General features: G+C 39.9%; 1 long non-coding RNA gene across 1 annotated transcript in view; it reads right to left on the bottom strand.

Moving 5' to 3' along the window:
• Nucleotides 1-264: 264 nt before the first annotated feature.
• Nucleotides 265-19250, bottom strand: part of LOC123460067 — a 58775-nt gene continuing 39789 nt past the window's right edge. The window contains exons 3-4 of the long non-coding RNA XR_006636774.1: nt 4085-4228; nt 265-1137 (exon numbers count right to left, since the gene is read on the bottom strand). This is a non-coding gene — a long non-coding RNA (uncharacterized LOC123460067). The remainder of the gene's footprint in view (nt 1138-4084; nt 4229-19250) is intronic.

The following is a 19250-nucleotide window of genomic DNA, read 5'->3' as shown; positions in this document are numbered from 1 at the left end:
TAAGTTGATTAGCACACATATTTTTTTCAGTATAAAAAAGCTAACACAATTATACCTCACGACCACATCAGTAATGTGCCCTTGTATTTGACCCTTTTCATTTTAGCCACAATTCCCTTCTAATCTTCTACTCCACTAAAGAGCAGCACACAGGGTTTTCCTTGAGTCCTACATTCTTTGGAACCCAAAGTCATACATGATAACCAGGAAGTATAGTGCACACCCTAACAGTCATACTAATAGTAGTAACTCTAATGTAATGAGTTCCTAAAGTGTCAAAAGTTTAACTTCTTTTATTTTTTAATATTTTGTTTTTAGTTATTTCTTTGAAAGAGATATACAGAAATAGGCAGAGAGAGAGAGAGCACAAATGGGCATTCCAGGGCCTCCAGCCACTGCAAACAAACTCCAGACTCTTGTGCCCCCTTATGCATCTGGACAACATGGGTCCTTCGGGCCTTGCAGGCAAGTGCCTTAACTGCTAAGCCATCTCTCCAACCCAAATGTTTAACTTTCTTCTAAAATATTGCTTAATTGTTGAAAGGGAAACTCACACACTGAGAAAATGCACATTCATTGCAGTGGCAGTGGGATTTTGCACTGTGTTAAAACATTTATTTCCCTTCTGAAACCCATTTTCAACACGGTGATAGTTTTTTTGTAGAATACCTGCTGAATGAATACAATTAGAAAAATAAATGTATTCCAAAATAAAATAGAATAAAATTCAGTCTAAGAAAGTTGAAGACATTGATAAATGTGCTCAAGTCCTTTACAGATGAACGTGAAATGTGCCGTGACTCTAGGTGCTATTGTGAACAAGTTTTTTGGGGGGTGTAACAAGCTCTTTCTCAAAACATCAGTTCTGGATGCAAGACATAGCTGGGAAGGAGCACTGCCCATGGACAGGTGGCAGAATATATCACCACCTTCATATTCAGTCTGCAGGGCTGTGGCCGTCTTACTAGCAGAGAGGACAAAGCGGAGATAACGCAGAGCTGTCGACTATAGTGCTCAGAGATCTTCGAAGGCAATATGTGTATGATAGAAGAATCTGGATGTTTGGTTTTTTCATCGGGCAACTTCACAAGTAACTTTGTTTCAATGATTCAATGTTTTCCAGGTTTTGAAATATATCTGAAAAGAACAAGTAGCCAATAAACTTTGAATATAGGGGAAATATTGTCAAAGTTCTGTTCAAATAGCAAATGTCAAAATAGAAACTTTCAAAGAACTTATTCTTACTATGACAAGGAAAATTAAGTACTATAGTGGAAGCTGTTTCCTCTAAGAACATAAAGTCATTCAAAAATTACACGACTGAATTAATATGAAGGCCATATTTATTACCATGGCTAAATGAGTCCACCTTGTCACTACCTATTTAATGTGTTGTTTAGCTGGACAGTTAACACCAGATTATTAAGCGTAGGCTGTCTCTACCCTGTAGTTGCTAATATGACCTACTGTCCACATTTCAGTATCCCTCTTTCTTTTTCCACTCGCAATTAGTACATTTAAACATGTGCAAACACATATACAATATGAAGCTGGGTGTCAAAACAACATTTGTAGAATCCCAATGGAGACAGTTTCTTGGTACTGTAATGAAGTATCTGAGATAAACAGTTTCAAAAGAGGAAAGGGTTGTCGTTTGAGAAATTTCAGTCCATAACTGGCCAGTCCTGTTACTTTGGGCCCTGAAGTGAGGCAGTACATCGTGCTGGGGGCATAGGGCAAAACGGAATTCTTTATCTCATGGCCAGAGTGAAAGTAAGATGAAAAGGCAGGGCAGGAGAGATTGCTTAGTGGTTAAGGCCTTTGCCTGAAGAGCCTAAGGACCCAGGTCCAAGTCCCCAATATCCAGGTTAAGCCAGATGCACAAGATGGCACATGCATACATGCATCTGGAGTTCATTTTCAGTGGCTAAGGTCCTGACATGCCCATTCTGTCCCTCTCTCTCTCTCTCTCTCTCCCTCCCTTCCACCTTCCCTCTCTCCTTCCTTCCCTCCCTCAACAAATAAACAAAATATTTTAAAAAAGAAAGATGAAAAGGCTAGGGTCCCAAATCCCCCTCAAGAGCATACATTCAGTAACTGGAAGCTTGATACTGGGCTCCAAGGCTTAGAAATTGCCAGCACATACTAATAATGCCACACTGGAAACCAAGACTATACCACATGAGTCTTCAGAGCACATTCTAGATACAAACTACCTCAGGCAGGATTGCTCTCTTTGCCCCTCACCCTTCTCATATCTATATCACAAACAAGCAACAAGTCTTTAGCCAGCAAAAAGGACATCTGGAGGGAAATAGCTACTCCAGCCACAAAAGTCTAAGAACAAAATGATTTGAAGGGTCTTTGTTGTAATTACCTTCTTATTGCCAGGACAAAGCATCTGACAAGAAGCAGCTTATTGGAGAAAAGTTGCCCCCAGTAACATACCTCCTCCATCAAGACTCCACCTCCTAAATTGCCATCAGCTAGAGACAAAGTATTCAAAACACGAATTTATAGGGAACATCTAATTTAAACCACCATAGTCTCCTAAGTATTCCCTACATTGACATCACTCTTCCCTAAAATGTCATTGTTTTCCAGTCCATAATCATCTCCTAAATAATGGTAAAGGATGAAGAAATAAAGTGAAGAACTAAAACCACTGACATGACTTTTCTTTGTCAGTGCTGATAAGCACATCAACGAACTCCTAGATGCTAGGCCAGTGCTCTACCACTGACCTCCCTGGTGTAGGATTAAACTTTTTTTTAAATGTTTTTATTTATTTATTTATTTTAGAGAAAGAGGTGGACAAATGGAGAGAGAGACAGAGTATAGGTTGCCAGGGCCTCCTGCCACTGCAAGTGAACTAGTACATCTGGCTTTATGTAGGTGCTAGGGAATTGAACCCAGGCCATGAGGCTTCGAAAGTAGTGCCTTTGAGTGCTGAGTCATCTCTCTAGCCTAGTACTGGACATTTTTGAAACACTGGAAAGGCATATAATGTAAAGAACCATGTGGTGCCCTGGAAAGTACAGTCACTTACCTACCTTTCAGCACTCATGCTGTCTTGATATTAGATGTTGGGCATTCTGCCTCATTCCTTACATGCCCAATAGGATAATAATATACTAAATCTATAGAGATTATCAACAACCAATTCAATAAATGCCTTATGATTTAGAAAATACAAACATTCACATTCAACCTTTCATTTGATCCTCCTGACCAATAGCTGGTGGTGAAAAAGTCCCCAACTATTGATAGAGCAACTCGCTATGTACCTTAAGCTAGGGTAGAAATTTGGAGTCATCCTGCCTCATCATTTGGAGTACTGGGATTATAAATGTGGGGCTACCACACCCAGTAAGGTTGTTGGTCTTTGGGCTAAGAAGCAGAAATCTATAATATTAACCATAAAGCACTGACATAATTAATCAAGGTGTAACCCAAGCTAGAAGCTCATGCACAGTATATACCTCCTGCAGGTAGCAGGAGGAGGAAGAACCTGTCCTGTGCTAAGACTTGCCAGTGAGATAATTGTAGCAGACTTTACTCTTGTCCTAAATACTTCTTTCTTCTTTCCTTCCATGCACCTCCTCTAAATACTCACAGCATTCATACATCATAAAATGTTTGAGCATTTTTGTAAATGAATACCATTATAAAAATATGTACAAGTGGCTAAAGGGGAACAACAGCAATTGTGTTAGGCTCTGGATTCCATCCCCAGTATAAAAGAGAAAACAATAAAATTTTCTGAAATATCTACAAATTTAATTTATAGTCTGGAGTACTATTAAGTAGAGATGCAGTGAACTAAAAATGAAGGACATCAGAAATCCAAACTTTTTTTGCAAAGAGCCAAACCGTAACATTTAGGCTTCTGAGCCCACATGATCTATCACAACCACTTGGTATGGGAAAGCACTAGTAGCAATTCACAGTACAGAAATCAGTGTGAAGGTCTATTCTGGGATTAACCGTACTCATAAGAACAGACAACAGGGCAATGGAGCGCAGGGACAGCCCTGGCCCCCCAAGACAGCACCAGCTTTGAGCAAAGTCTTATCCGTAGCACCTTTCAGCACCCGCTGTTGGAGGACCTTCACAGCACTTGATGAACACACGCCTCTAGATGCTTGGACCCTCTCCTCTGCTGTCCTTTGATCAGCACCAACTGGCCGAGGGGGCATGGAGCAGTTGTCCTTGGACTGCAGTTATTCTGGAAGACAAAGTGGAAGAGGAGATGAAAACCAGACCCAGGTCTCTGTGGCATGTGCAGTGTATTGAGTGGCCCTCTTTGGATGGTGGTGCTGGCCGCACACCTTCACAAAAGCAGGACTGTGCTTCTGCTTCTACTTCAGCGGGCATGCAGCCACATTTACCCAAGGCCCTTGTGAAATGCCGGCTGAAAGACAGCCATTCTCCTTGGCACCATGGAATCTTTTTCATGTGAGGCTGCATGATCACTTTTCATTTTGTTTCTCAAGCACCCCATGGCACCCATCCATATATTAGGCTAATAACTGCATGAATCTAGTTAAAAGGAACCAAGCAATTATTTTAATTAGAAGAGAACAAAAATAACACTCCTGGCTTCTGTTTTAAGGGGCAAGAAGGAAGTAGTGAGGGTTCAAAAAGATCCCACAAAATATTTTTGTGAAAGGAAAAATAATTAAGGCCAAATTTAGAATGTACTTGCAATAAAAGGGCCAAATAAAATGAATGGCCCCACTGTGCAGCTAGGACCCATTCATATAGAAGAACTCCATTTTTATGTGATACCATCTTGAGGGTGCAGCCAATTTTACAAAGCGAAAGTGAATGTCTAGTAGACTTTAATGATCCTCGTGAATCCCTCACGCACCCTCTGAAAGAGTTTCTGTGTAAACTCTTTTATTAATAAAAGGGTGTGATCTTGCTCAATTTGTCTTTTAAGCAGGATTGTTTTTCACTGAAATTCTTAAATTGCTTAAATTTGTTTCTCTGGAGAAATCTCACATAACAGACAAGCCCTGTTGCTAATCTATTGCATGAAAGTCCGGAGTCTACCCTGAGAGGATTTTAATCAGCTGAACTGGACTCCCTTCTATAGGAGAGGCTTTATAGCTACAGGGTTTCCCCAGCCTTTGCCTTCCAGCCTCAGTCTGGATAGGACATTTTGACTCTTTTCTTCCATTTCAGACTTCCAAAATGAGATGAACTGAAACTTCAACTAGCTAGCTAGTTGCCATAGCTCCTGCTATGAAGAGCTATAGGTGTTTACTGAGCACTGGCTATCAACAAGCATGCAGGAAGTTACACGAACACAAACGTGACTTAGACCTTGTGCTTGGCCTGCAAAGCACTCATTATCTGTCTACTCACAGACAGAAACTTGGGAAGAAAGGATACCCAGTAGCTCCAATTGAGTGAGGCCCAGGCTATTTGTGTTGATCTTATTGTTAAAGAGTAGATTGTCCAAGGGTCTTTTCTTCTAGTGAGAAAGATCAGCTCTAATAAAAGCTGGGACACGTCAAACCCCATGGTGCAGACACAGCTGAGAGAGTCTGGAGCTTAAGTCAAGAGTGGCCAAGAAAACCATCCAGAGAGGGGAATTTCAGCCAGATGCTATGGTCTGAATTTGGATGTCCTCTCAGAGGTCCTATGCCCAATGTGATCTTGGTTACTTTGCTCATTGCTTGGACCAAATACCTGACGAAAGTAACCTAAGATGTGAAGAGTTTATCTTCGCTCACAGTTCAAGACAATAGTGCATCATGGTGGGAAAGAGGTCATAGCAGCAGGAGTGTGAGGCAGCTGGTCATTTTGAATCTACAATAAGTAAGCACAGAGACATGCATGTTGGCATTCAACTCTCATTTTCATTTATATTTACTCCAGGACTCCAGCCTACAGAATGGTACCACCCACCATTAGGGTAGAACTGCCCACTTTAGTTAACTCATTTCAGAAACTCCATCACAGAGAGACCCAGAGATTTGTCTCCTAGGTGATTCTAGATCCTAGCAAGTTGGCTGTCAAGATTGACCATCACAAATAATATTAAGAGGTGGGGACTTTGGGAAGTGCTTAAGTCATGAGTGTTCCACCTTCACAAATGAGATTATTTCTCTGGCAAAATAGGCATAATCCAGCTCCCTCACCTCTACCACTATGTAAGGATGCAGCCAAATGGTGCCTTTTCTGAAGCCCTTATAGGAACACATCTACTAGAAACTTGAGCTTTGACTTCCCATCATGCAAATCGAAACAGTAAGTTTCTTTTGTTTATAAATCACCCAGCTGGTATAGCCCAGTTCCACAAACCATTCTGTGCTTAAAGAGCTGGTACCCACTCCCATATTGTTTTCCCCATTATGAAACTTCCCCTGGAAACTGTAAGCTAAATGAAACCTTTTTCCTTCAGTAACTACTTGTCAGGTATTTGCTACACGGTCCCTTTGGAAAGTACTTAGACTGTGTTGGATTGAATGACCTTTTAGGTGAAGGATGGTTGAGGAAAAAGTGAAGGATCACTAACCATTATGGTCACCACCAATATTAATTTCTTTTGAGCCTCAAGCCACAAGTGCCACTATATTAAATATTTGACTTGGATTGTGTCAGATGACCTACACAATAAAACTCTGAGAAAACTAAAAAAAAAAAAAAAAAAAAAGTATTTGGTATTATATATTAACATAGTTATGCCATACAGTTTAGCAATTTTCTCTTTAGTATACATGTAGAGTGGGTATGCATACACTCAGAAAGATGTATACAAGAAAATTTACAGCCATACTCTCAGAAATAGCCTAAAACTCAAAAACATCCAAAATATCCATAAAGACTAGAATGTGCCCACAGTGCTTGTATATGGTACCTTATGAATGAAATGAAAGAAAATAAAAGAAAAATACACTTGTATTCAACAACATAGAGTTCATAACATAATGCTGAGGGAAAGAAGCCCAATACCAAAGAATACATAGCCACATTAAGTATCTTTACCACAACAAAATGTTTTTCAAGTATTTCATTTATTTATGTGAGAGAGAAAGGGAGAGAGAGGGGAAGAGGCAGATAAAGAGGAAGAATAGGCACTCCAGAGTCTCTAGCTACTGCAAATGGACTACAGATGCACACATCATGTTGTGCACCTGGCCTACATAGGTACTGGGAAATTGAACCTGCGTCCTTGGGCTTTACAGGCAAGTGTCTCCAGCCCTAATTTTTTTTAAAAAGAATACTTCTTGTGTGGTTCCATTTATATATACTTCAAAAAGAAAAAAGAAAAAGAAATCTATGATGTCAAAAGTCAATATACAGAAAAGTTCAAGAAGGAAAGTAGAATTCCATGACAGGGGCAGTTGGGAATATTAGCCATATGCGTTTCTTGTCCAGTGGGCAAGGAGGCAAGAATGGAGACAGGATATGTTCACTTCAGGCACTTACTCCTTACATTTTCTATATGTGGAACCACAGTAAAATTACAGTTTAGACATTTCAAATGTCAATTTGGCTGGGCACGGTGGTACACACTTTTAATCTAAACACTCACACTTGGGAGGCAGAAGTTGGAGGATTGCTATGAGTTTGAGGCCAGTCTGAGACTACATAGTGAATTTCAGGTCAGCCTGGAATAAAGTGAGACTCTACCTCAAAAAAACAGAAACAGAAGAAAAAAAAATGTTGATTTGAATTTTCTTACATAAAGTAAAAAGAGGGAATAAGAAAAATTTATAAATATATTATTAGCCCATTTCCACTGCTATAACAAAATACTTGAGGCTGTGAATGTTCTAAGGAAAAGAGATTAATTGAGCTCACATTTCTGAAGGTTGAAAGAAATGGCACTGGCATCAGCTTAGCTCTGATGAAGGCCTGCTGGTGGGCATGTGTGCAAGACAGAGAGACTACTTGGTGAGACAGGAGGGTGACTGGAATGCCTTAAGAACTGTGATAATCCCTTCTGTGGGCAGTGTTCTAGTGACCTGATAAACTCCCATTAGGCTCCATCTCTTAAAAGTCTCACCATCTACCAATGTTGCTCCATTGAAAACCAAGTTTCTATCATATGAACCTTCCAGGGACACATTTAAGATGCATCCAAACCTTAGAATACCTCCAGTCAGTTTGTAATTAGATGACTAGGTCAGTTCTTTTTGCTCCATGATATCAGATACAAAGCAGAAAATAGGAAGAACGATGCATGTGACTGTAGGCCAACCGGACTTGGAAGAAGAGAAAGCTTTCTTCATGAAAGAGAATGAATAAAACTGCCCTCTGTAGTCAAGTTAAAAGGTAGGTAATATGTGAGAGCTCAGAAAGGAAGAGAGAGACAGATACAAGTAAAGGTCTCATGTGCAAAATAATGACAGTAATGAAGGGCTTGTTGAAGGCCCATGTCATTTCTAGTCTTAATATGTAAAATGAGATTAAAAGGTAACACACATGTAAGTAACTACATAAAAAATACTATCCTGTGAAAGTTTTATCATACATTATGAACCTGTAGGCAATGGTTAATAAAATCCTGTTCCCTGAAAACAGCTCTTTATGGCAGCCAAATGTAGATATGCACTTACACTGACCAGTATCGCATTACAAAACCTCCTCTGCTTCCAGGTAAAAGCTGCAGGCCAGCCAGGTCAGGAAGAAAATTTTCCCTTTGAAGTAGCCTTTCACAGACCTTGTTACCCGATATTTCACAGCTCCTATGACCTGCAGTATCTGTGCCTCGTCCGGCATGGGGCCAGGACGCAGGATGCTGTCAGGACAAGGGTTGTTGTCTCTGCCTGGGTAGCAGCACCTGCAAACCTGTATTTAGGTAACATCTTGTGTTTCCAAAAGTTAAGTGCAATGAATATAATCAAAATTGTTCTGAACACCACTGTTTTTACATCAACAATCTATAAATATATGGAAGAACTCAATATATGTGTGAAATAAACAGAAGGTATGCCTACACAGAAGTAATTCAAAAGACACCTCTATAATTTAGCAGCTTGCATTTCAATTGTTGCATTTTGGGATATGAAACATTATGAAAAACACAGATATTATTCATCAAAATGATTGTCCTGTGCACTTGTATACCTTATATAATTTATTTTTTCCAAGGCTCTTTGCTTGAAAGAAATCACTAGCTAATGACATTTCAGACTTTAGAAATTTTTTCTGATAGCACATTGGAATTCCCTCTGGGAGAGAATTGTGAATAAGTGGATTTTTTTAAAGATCATTAACAGATATTACAAGCCAATTCAAACTGAGCATTTTCTTTGCAAATTACCTTTAACTTTTAAAGCCATTGGAAAAAAAAGACAGTGAGTGATTTAATTTACTTAACCTGTCTGCAAATTGCAGCTTTATGCTCCATTGGCAATTACATTTTCCACCCCCACCCCCCAAAAAATGCCTCTAACATCTCCAATAGAGATATGTTTCGAAATTGTCACACTCAATGAGTGATGTTTCAAGAGGGTAATATTTACTCTTCTTTTATTTAGCAAGTTACCCTGGAGTTGAGAATGTTTGTTCTATTGATATACTTAAGGCAAAAACTGGAGCCCTGAACTCTCTGAATCAGTAGCTTAATTGGAGCTCTCCAGCAATTAGCAGGCTTAACATCTCATGAGTACAAGGATGGAGAAGTTCTAGCAGTGGAAGGGAAGGAAGGGTTCTTTTATTTCATGATCAAACCCTAGTTTCCAGGCTCAAAAGCTAATATTTGGGGTGAGAAGCACCTTTATTCCCCCATTACATAAGGCCTTATTCTTATCTGAGTCAACACCCCGTTGTGCATGTTTTCATTCAAAGAACCCCTGTGGACTTCAAAGAGGGCTGCCTGCAAGGACCAGCTACTTGGGAGTCCTGACAGGTTCCAGAGTAGACCCAGGGCCAAGAGAAACCATGCCCACAGCTGCTCATGTTGGAGTCTCCAAACCATGTTACAGAGTTAACAGGTCTCCCTGCCTATGCCATCCCACAGTACATGAGAGAAATGTCTCTGGGCTTGTTAACCACTGTGCTGATTTCTCTTGCTAATACTTATAAATACCTGGTGAGTGGAGCTCCATTTACAATAATGTATGTTAAAAGAAACTTTCTTTGATGGTGTCCATTGCAGACTGAAGAGGCTCTTTTTTTTAGCTACTATAAGCTTTCTTTTCTGACTTTCAAAGTGTAAAGTCAATTTAGTGCAAAGCAAACAGGAATTTCACTTCTCTTTGGATGTCCAAATAAAAGCAAATGGTTAGGACACTGCTCCAAAGAATGTTCTACTTGGAGAGGAACCCATGTTATTACTAAGAGTACAGGGGCCTGGAGATGAATGTCTGAGCTCCTCATGTGTGGTACATATTTTAATGCCCTCTCCTAGCCCTCCCAATATGCTATGAAATAGAGGGTAGGACCCCATACGGTGGCTTAAATATAAAATGGTCTCCATAGATACATGCATTTGAGTACTTAATCCCCAGCTGATGGTGCTGTGTCAGAAAGTTGTGGAAAATTGAGGAGATGGACCCTAGCTAGAGGAAGAGTGTCACAGGTGTGGGGGGCATAGGGTGTTATAGCTGTGCCCCATGTATTGCTCTCTTTGCTTCTTGTTTTCTGGTCTGACAATGTGACTCCATCTTCCAACTCCAGCCTGTTATACTTTCACCACTATAGTGAACTCTACCCACTGCAGCAGTAAGCCAAACTAAGCCCTTTACCTTATATAAACTGATTCTGGTTGGTATTTTGAAACAGCAACAAGAAAATAACTTGAAAGTTTATTACATAGCTTTAGCAAACTCTACTTTAAAGTCTCAGGGCAAGAAGGACAGAGAGAGGTTACGAACCCAGATCTAACTAATACCAAAGCCCACATCTGTCTCTGTGCCTCAAAGGCCTAGGTAACTTCAAATGCCAAATTCACAGCTTACCATTCATATAAAGAAGTAGATTCACAGACTGTGAGTTCCTTTAATTAGACCTTAAACAAGGACTACTGTACTCTGCATGAAGATGATTAAGTTGCAAGGAATTGGTTTTCCCCAAAACTATTACCAGTAGGATCCTACTAATAGATGCAGAATCTTTGGAGAGACCCACACTAGCTAAACTCCATTAGCTAAACTAAACACATATGTGTGTCCCAAAATGCTGGCATACCTGACAAACCTCAGAAAATAAGGAGTGACCTAATGGTCAAAGCAGACTTCCAGCTCAAGGCAGGATGACAGGGGTCCCAGATGCTAATTTGTGGACAGGAAGCACCATCTACAATTATCACAGCCACAAAGTTGTAAGTTTTGGAATGATGATAATGGTGAAATTTTTACTGATATCCTTGGCCCACATCCTAATCTCAGGATATTGGAGGCCTGCTTAAGTCTAGGGTGTGGATATTCAGTGGCCAGAGAGCCAGATTAGAAGTAGGTCTTCCTTCCACCCAGAGAGCACACACCACCCTGAGCTGGCTGCCTACAAGTGGGACAGTCAAGACTACCCATAAGTTCCTTCTCACTCACCACAGATTCTTACAACCAGGTCTTCTGAGGACACTGGATGAAGTCCAAGTAATTCCAAACATGGCAACTTTGACCATTAGCCTTGGGCTCAAAAACCTTTCCAGAACATGGGAATGTGTGTGGAGGTGATCCTGGCACTGTGCATCTCCTATCCTTTTCTGCACCAAGTGAGGAAATGTGAATATCTGCCCAGGCTAATACGCTGAACAATGAGGAGGATGAGATGGGTCCCATTTGTGAATCTACTTCATAAGATCCATGCAAGGCCTTTCATCTCTTTCCTCTAGGCTAAACATATAACTATTGTCACCACTCTTAGCTTGGTCTTTTAGTGAAAATACATCTAAATGGACTGATTTTTCATTTAACTGAAGTCTAAAACAAGTTTAGAAAGAAAGATACAATGCTTCCAAAAGTGAAACATTCATTTTTTTAGTGCTCATTCAACAAATCTTTCATCACTAGCTGCTATGAGGAGTGTCACATCATTATGTTGTATTTCTAAGCACACCTTATTCATCTGGCAAACTCCTGGACACAAGCCATAGAGAAGGTCATGTGTGCTGAGTGCCTCTCCATGTGTCAGCCAGACCCCGAGGCCAGATAGAGGCTCTGCAGACAATATACACTCGCCAGCTCTATTGCTCCTGTGAGATCTGCCCATGCGTATCAGGACCCTGCTGGCAACCTCTTTTTCATGCCTGGCTAGACTAAAATACTCTACTCAGAAAGACTTGCTATTGCATCTGGATGTGGATTTTCATGGGCAGGGGTCCCAATGGGCTTCCTTCAGGGCCATCATGGCTATGGATGATTTCACTCTCTGCTGGTTTGATCCTTCTTGTGCCCATCCCCAACTTGACTGTCATTTCCAAAAGGAAGGCAGTCAACTCAGGTTCATTCCTCAGTTGGACCCTAAGCCCCAGCATATGAATGACTTGGGAAATGAATTCTGCCTTAACCAGATGGGTCATACATGTAGTCCCAGCTATTCCACATGGTGAGCTACTCCATATACTGAGGCTGGAGTACCAGCCCCAGGGCAGCCTGGGAAACATAGAAATAATGTTTACAAAATAATGTTACCAAATCAGATACTTTGTTTCATCCACTACAGTGTCATCTCCACTAATATCTACTTCTTCGCTATGGCCAAAGCACAAGCAGCCCTCCCCTGCTCGATGCCAAGCATCCCCACACATCCCATCTGGAAGGATAGTCTGCTCCTAGCCCATAGATATATGCCACAGGTTGGTCACAGTCCTACAGCCAAGGGAGGATAGCTGCCCCAGTCATCTGAATGTTCCTTTTCAATTAGGTATTAGATGTACATAAACTCAGTGTCCCATGGGGCCAGATGTGACTCTCAGATATTCCATGGGACATCCTAGAACTTAGCTCTTATTGCCTAATATATCCCACCCTGAAAGAGAAAGATGGATGTCAATTTAAATCTGTTTTATTCTTTAATTCTTTTCTTTATTTTCTAATTAGAAAGTATTATATATCATAACAATACCTTAAATGGTAAATGAAAGCCAAGATGATCATTTATCCATATCTTATCTAATTACCACATTCTTAAACTTGCCAAGGTATGCATGGCATATGCCTACATTCAAGTAGGATATATATAACATCTCTAGCATATAGATTATATATGCTATATATACATCTGTGTGCCATTTTATATAATTATGGGCATGATCTTGATGATGTAATTTGTCTTTACTTACCTATTTTCCATGCCTTTCTCAAATATGGTTACTCTAAGCACTTACTAGAAAATGCGGATATGCTTTGGCCATAAAACCCCATGTGTCTTCAGTGACCTGAATTTCCCAACAAGAACCTTTTCTTGTTGTTGGTGGTGGTGGTGGTTTTTGAGAAATGTTTATTTGTTTCTTTGGGAGCTGGGGTAAAACCTAGAACTTCAGTCATGAAAGCTTTACCTCTAAACTCCATCTGCACCCTATCTTTCTTCCCTCAAACACTCCTTCTATAAATATACTGAAGGACAAAAATCACATAATCATCTTATTATATGCAGAAAAGGCATTTGACAAAGTCCAACATCCCTTCATGATAAAAGACCTACAGAGACTGGGAATACAAGGAGCATATCTCAACATAATAAAGATTATTTATGACAAACCTACAGCCAACATAATACTAATTGGAGAACAACTTTACACTTTTCCACTAAAATCAGTAACAAGACAAGTGTGTCCACTGTCTCCACTTTTCTTTAATATAGTACTAAAAGTCTTAGCTATGGCAATAAGGCAAGACACACACATAAGAGGGATACAAATCAGGTTATCATTATTTGCAAATGATATGATTCTATGCATAAAAGACCTTAAAGACTCTACCAGCAAACTGTTAGACCTGATAGACACTTATAGCAATGTAGCAGGATACAAAATAAACACTCAGAAATCAGTAGCCTTCCTATATGCTAACAACAAACACACTGAGGATAAAATCAAAGAATCACTCCCATTCACAATTGCATCAATAAATAAATAAAGTACCTTGGAATAAGCCAAGGAAGAGAAGGATCTCTACAATTAGATATCATCCAATGAGTTGTTGGACAGGAAGGTCCCTGATACCCCCCCCCCCAAACATTATAGGCAATTGTTGAGGCTCTTGGTTTCCCACCAGGAATAGATGGTAAGACCCTATTTCTGAAGACTCCACATTCTTGGGCTGCAAGTTTACTGATAAGTCCTGCTGGACCTGAGCTGAAAATCTTCTCCCTGTAGACCAGCTGACAGAAGGCTGGAAAAAGCTACACTGCATGCAGTTCCATGGGAGACAGAGAAATCACCAGTGGAGATAAATAACAGTGGACACTGCAATCCTTAAATTGGGCCAGCCAGGCCAAATGAACCAATTGGTGCAATAGTGGCATATCTGTTGTGGGGAAGACCAACTGCTCTCTAATTGGACTAGAGGCCCACACTATAGGAGGGAATACCTGCCTGATACTGCAAACCTATGACAGGGAAAGTCAGCCCTAGAGGTGTAACATCTGCTGGTGTCTGGCTAAATGTATATATTATGAACATCAAACTTCCCAGTAAGCAGTTCTCTTAATGTTCATACTTATATATTAATGCACTCTCACTTTTGGTTAGCAAAGCTTCTCTTTTCAGATGGTGGTGACCTTGGGAGGACTTAGAAGGCACCATAGTGCTGAGAAGAAGTAAGAGGAGAGCTCAGCACTGAAACAGCTCTATCACACCTTCCAAGGCTCAGAGTTTATTGCAGAAGAGGTGGCAGGAAGAATGTAAGAGCCAAAGGAAGGGTAGGAATACTTACAAAACACTCCTCCAGACACAAAATGGCTTGGATACCCATGACCTCACAGTACCTAACACTACCAACAAAAGACCATCATAACAGGAGAAAAAGATTATGAAATGAAAATAAAAGAGAGACCGAGCTGGACTCCTTCCACCTCCTCCTGGGTCTGAGTTCCTTATGCGGTCAGTGTGTGAGCAGGCACAGCAGTTTGGAGTGAGGAGGCCAGACCCCTGTATCTGGGCTCTTCCAACCTCCCCAGTCTGGGTTTCCTGTGCTGGTCTGTGTCCTGGAAAGCATGGCACAAAGTACGCCACATCCCTGTTCCCTTGCTCCCTCTAGTCCCCCGGTACTGGTATGTCCCATTGTGCCTTTCTTAGAGAGGCCTGGCCCCTGGGTGAGCTGGGGATCAGGCCTTTTGCTCTGGTATCTTGACTGGCCACTAGGTAGCAACATCCCTGTTCAATTGAGTCAGAGAGTAAATGGGCCAAAGGAAATAAATTCTCTTCCTCCTCAATAAAATAGTCTTCCTAAAATGGGTACACAACAATATAAAAAAGCCCATGAAAGTCAGAAAACTCAGTGATCACTACAAAGGATACCTAGTCCTACCACAGTAGCCACCAACAAAATCATAGAGAAATCAACAGAAATTCATTCCCAAAATGAAAGCACAATAACCAATGAGATCCTGACAAAAAAAAAAAAAAATGCTGAAATTGAAGCAAACTATCAAAGAACTTACAACTGTATTCATGAAATTGAACAGAATAGTCGCCTAGAGCATTCAGCCTTTGACAGTAGGCTTAACTTGATTGAATAACACATTAGAACCCTCCAAAGAGATATGAATAAATTGAAGGTAAGTCAAGAAATGGAAGAACTCAATAACCAGTTGATTAAGCTTAATGAAGACTTGACAAATGCAAGAACGAACTACAGGAAGCAACAAGAAAATCAGAACTTGAATTGAAATCGTACCACAAAAAATAGACATACATGAAACAAAATAACAAAACAAAAAACAAAAATCAAGTAGAAATTATAAAAACTTCTGTAGAACCACTCACCAACAGAATTACTCATGTGGAAGACAAAACATCTAGCCTGGAAGATAAGACAGAAGAAATTGATTGGGAGGTTGAAACTTTGCTAAGCTCAAATAATCAAGTGAAGCCTGGCTCAATGGCACACACCTTAATCCCAGCACTCGGGAGGCAGAGATAGGAGGATCACCATGAGTTCAAGACCACCCTGAGACTACAAAGTGAATTCCAGGTCAGCCTTAACTAGAGCAAGACCCTACCTCAAAATAAAAAAAAAAAATCAGGTGAACAGAATACGTGGGAATTATGGGACACCCTAAAATGACCAAACATCTGGATCATGGGTATACCAAAAGGAAAGGAAATCCAGACCAGAGGCATAGAGAATATACTCAACAAAATTATTGAAGAAAATTTTCTGGATCTTGCAAAATAGAGGACCATCCAGATACAAGAAGCTCACAGAACAACCAACAGGCAGGACCAAAGAAGAAACTCTCCAAGACACATCATACTTAAAAATTTTAACAATGAAAACAAAGAAACAGTGTTAAAAGCAGCAAGAGAAGCAATTCACAATATACCAAGGCAATCCCATTATAATAACATCAGATTTCTCAATGGAAACCCTGAAAGTCAGAAGGGCCTGGAATGGAACACTTCAAAGTCTGAAAAATTATGGCTTCCAACTCAAGCTACTTTACCCACCAAAGTATTCCTCATAACAGATGGTGAAACAAAAACTTTGCATGAAAAAAGCCAACTCTATGATTATATGAATGAACACAAAGGCAAATCTATAGAGAATACTTGAGGGAATACTCCACACAGAACAGTCAAACAACCAATCTCAAGAGCCAACAAGGAGATGACCACAATAGCCAAAATAAACCAAGCACAAAACAGTACATAACACAAGAAAGCACCAAACCCCATGAAGAACCTCATCGTGGCAGGGATTAATTAAAATCTCACAGTTAACCTTAAATACTAATGGTCTTAACTCTCCCATCAAAAGACACAGATTATCAGGATGGATCACAAAAGGGGACCCTTCTATCTGCTGTATTCAAGAAACCCACCTCACCACTAAAGATAGACACCTTCTCAAAGTGAAAGACGAGAAAATGATATTCCAAGCAAATAGAAATAAAAAACAAGCTAGTGTTGCTGTATTAATATCTGATAAAATAGACTTCAAATCAAAAGTAATCAAAAAGGAAAATGGCCACTTCTTACTCATCAAGGGAATGATCCAACATGAACACATCACAATTATAAACATATATTCACCAAACACTGGTGCACCACAGTTTATCAAACAATAAACAGAAATAAACACAAACACCATCATAGTTGGAGACTTCAATGCTCCACTAACATCAATAGACAGATAATCCAAGCAGAAAATCAACAGCGAAATAATAGTGCTCAACAACATCATAGATCAACTAGATCTAACAGATATCTACAGAAATTTCAACCACAACTCTACTGAATACACATCCTTCTCAGCAGCCCATGGAACCTTCTCCAAAATTGACCGTATATAAGGCCATAAAGCATGCCTTCATAAAGTTAGGAAAACTGAAGTAACTTCCTGCATCATGTTAGATCACAATTCTTTAAAGCTAGAAATTAACAAGACACACATTGAGAACTCCACCAACTCCTGGACACTAAACAACATACTTTTAAACAATGAATGGCTCATGGAAGAAATGAAAAGGAAATTATAAAATTTCTAGAATTCAATGATAATGAAAACAAAATCGACCAAAACTTATGGGACTCAATGAAGGCAGACATAAGGGGAAAATTCATAGCACCAAATGCCTTCGTTACCAGGACTGAGAAATCACAATTCAATAACCTGACTGTCCAACTAAAGGAACTGGAAAAACAAGAAGAATCCAGCCCAAAGAGCTCCAGGTGGAAAGAAATAATCAAACTTAAACCAGAAATTAATGAATTGGAAACCAAGAAAACAATTTTTTAAAATGATGAAACAAAGAGCTGGTTCTTTGTAAAAATAAACAAGATTGACAAACCCCTGGCAAAACTGATTGAGCAAAAAAAGAAAGAAGTGTTGGGCGTGGTGGCGCACGCCTTTAATCCCAGCACTTGGGAGGCAGAGGTAGGAGGATTGCCATGAGTTCAAGGCCACCCTGAAATGACAGAGTTAATTTCAGGTCAGCCTGGACTAGAGTGAGACCCTACCTTGAAAAACCAAAAAGAAAGAAAGAAAGAAAGAAAGAAGTCTCTAACAAAATCAGAAATGAAAAAGGACGCCATTGTATAAATGTGCCTCATATTCATTATCCACTCATCAGTTGAGGGACATCTAAGCAGGTTCCATTTCCAAGCTATTATGAATTGAGCAACAATAAACATGGTTGAGCATGTATTTATAAGGAAATGGGATGAGTCCTTAGGATATATGCCTAAGAGTGCTAATGGTGGGTCATATGGTAGATCAATTTTTAGTTGTCTTAGGAAACGCCACATTGGCTGGATCAGATTGCATTCCCACCAACAGTTCCTCTTTTTCCATATCCCCACCAGCATTTATGAACATTTGTTTTCATGATGGTAGCCAATCTGACAGGAGTGAGATGGAATCTCAATGTAGTTTTAATCTGCATTTCTCTGATGACTAGGGATGTAGAACATTTTTTTAGATGCTTATATGCCACATGTATTTCTTCTTTTGAGAACTCTCTAGCTCCATAGCCCATATTTTTAGTTGGCTTGTTTGACTTCTTATTATTTAACTTTTTGAGTTCTTTGTATATCCTAGATATTAATCCTCTATCAGATATATAGCTGGCGAAGATTTTTTCCCATTCTGTAGGTTGCCTCTTTGCTTTTTTTCACTGTGTCCTTTGCAGTGCAAAATCTTTGTAATTTCATGAGGTCCCAGGGATTAATCTGTGGTTTTATTGCCTGAGCAATTGGGGTTGTATTCAGAAAGTCTTTGCCAAGACCAATATGTTGAAGGGTTTCCCCTACTTTTTTCTCTAGCAGTTTCAGAGTTTCAGGTCTGATGTTGAGGTCTTTAATCCATTTGGACTTAATTCTTGTGCATGGAGAGAGAGAAGAATCTATTTTCATCCTTCTGCAGATATATATCCAGTTTTCCCAACACCATTTGCTGAAGAGGCTGTCTCTTCTCCAATGAATATTTTTGGCATTTTTATCGAATATCAGGTGGCTATAGCTACTTGAACTTACATCTGGGTCCTCTATTCTGTTCCACTGATCTACATGTCTGTTTTTGTGCCAGTGCCATGCTGTTTTTGTTACTATGGCTCTGTAGTATAGGTTAAAATCAGGTATGGTGATACTGCCCAACTTATTTTTGTTGCTCAGTATATTTTAG

This window comes from Jaculus jaculus, chromosome 4 (genome assembly GCF_020740685.1).
Source record: "Jaculus jaculus isolate mJacJac1 chromosome 4, mJacJac1.mat.Y.cur, whole genome shotgun sequence".
NCBI classification, from domain to species: Eukaryota; Metazoa; Chordata; class Mammalia; order Rodentia; family Dipodidae; genus Jaculus; species Jaculus jaculus.
This window is presented reverse-complemented; position numbering and strand designations above follow the sequence as displayed.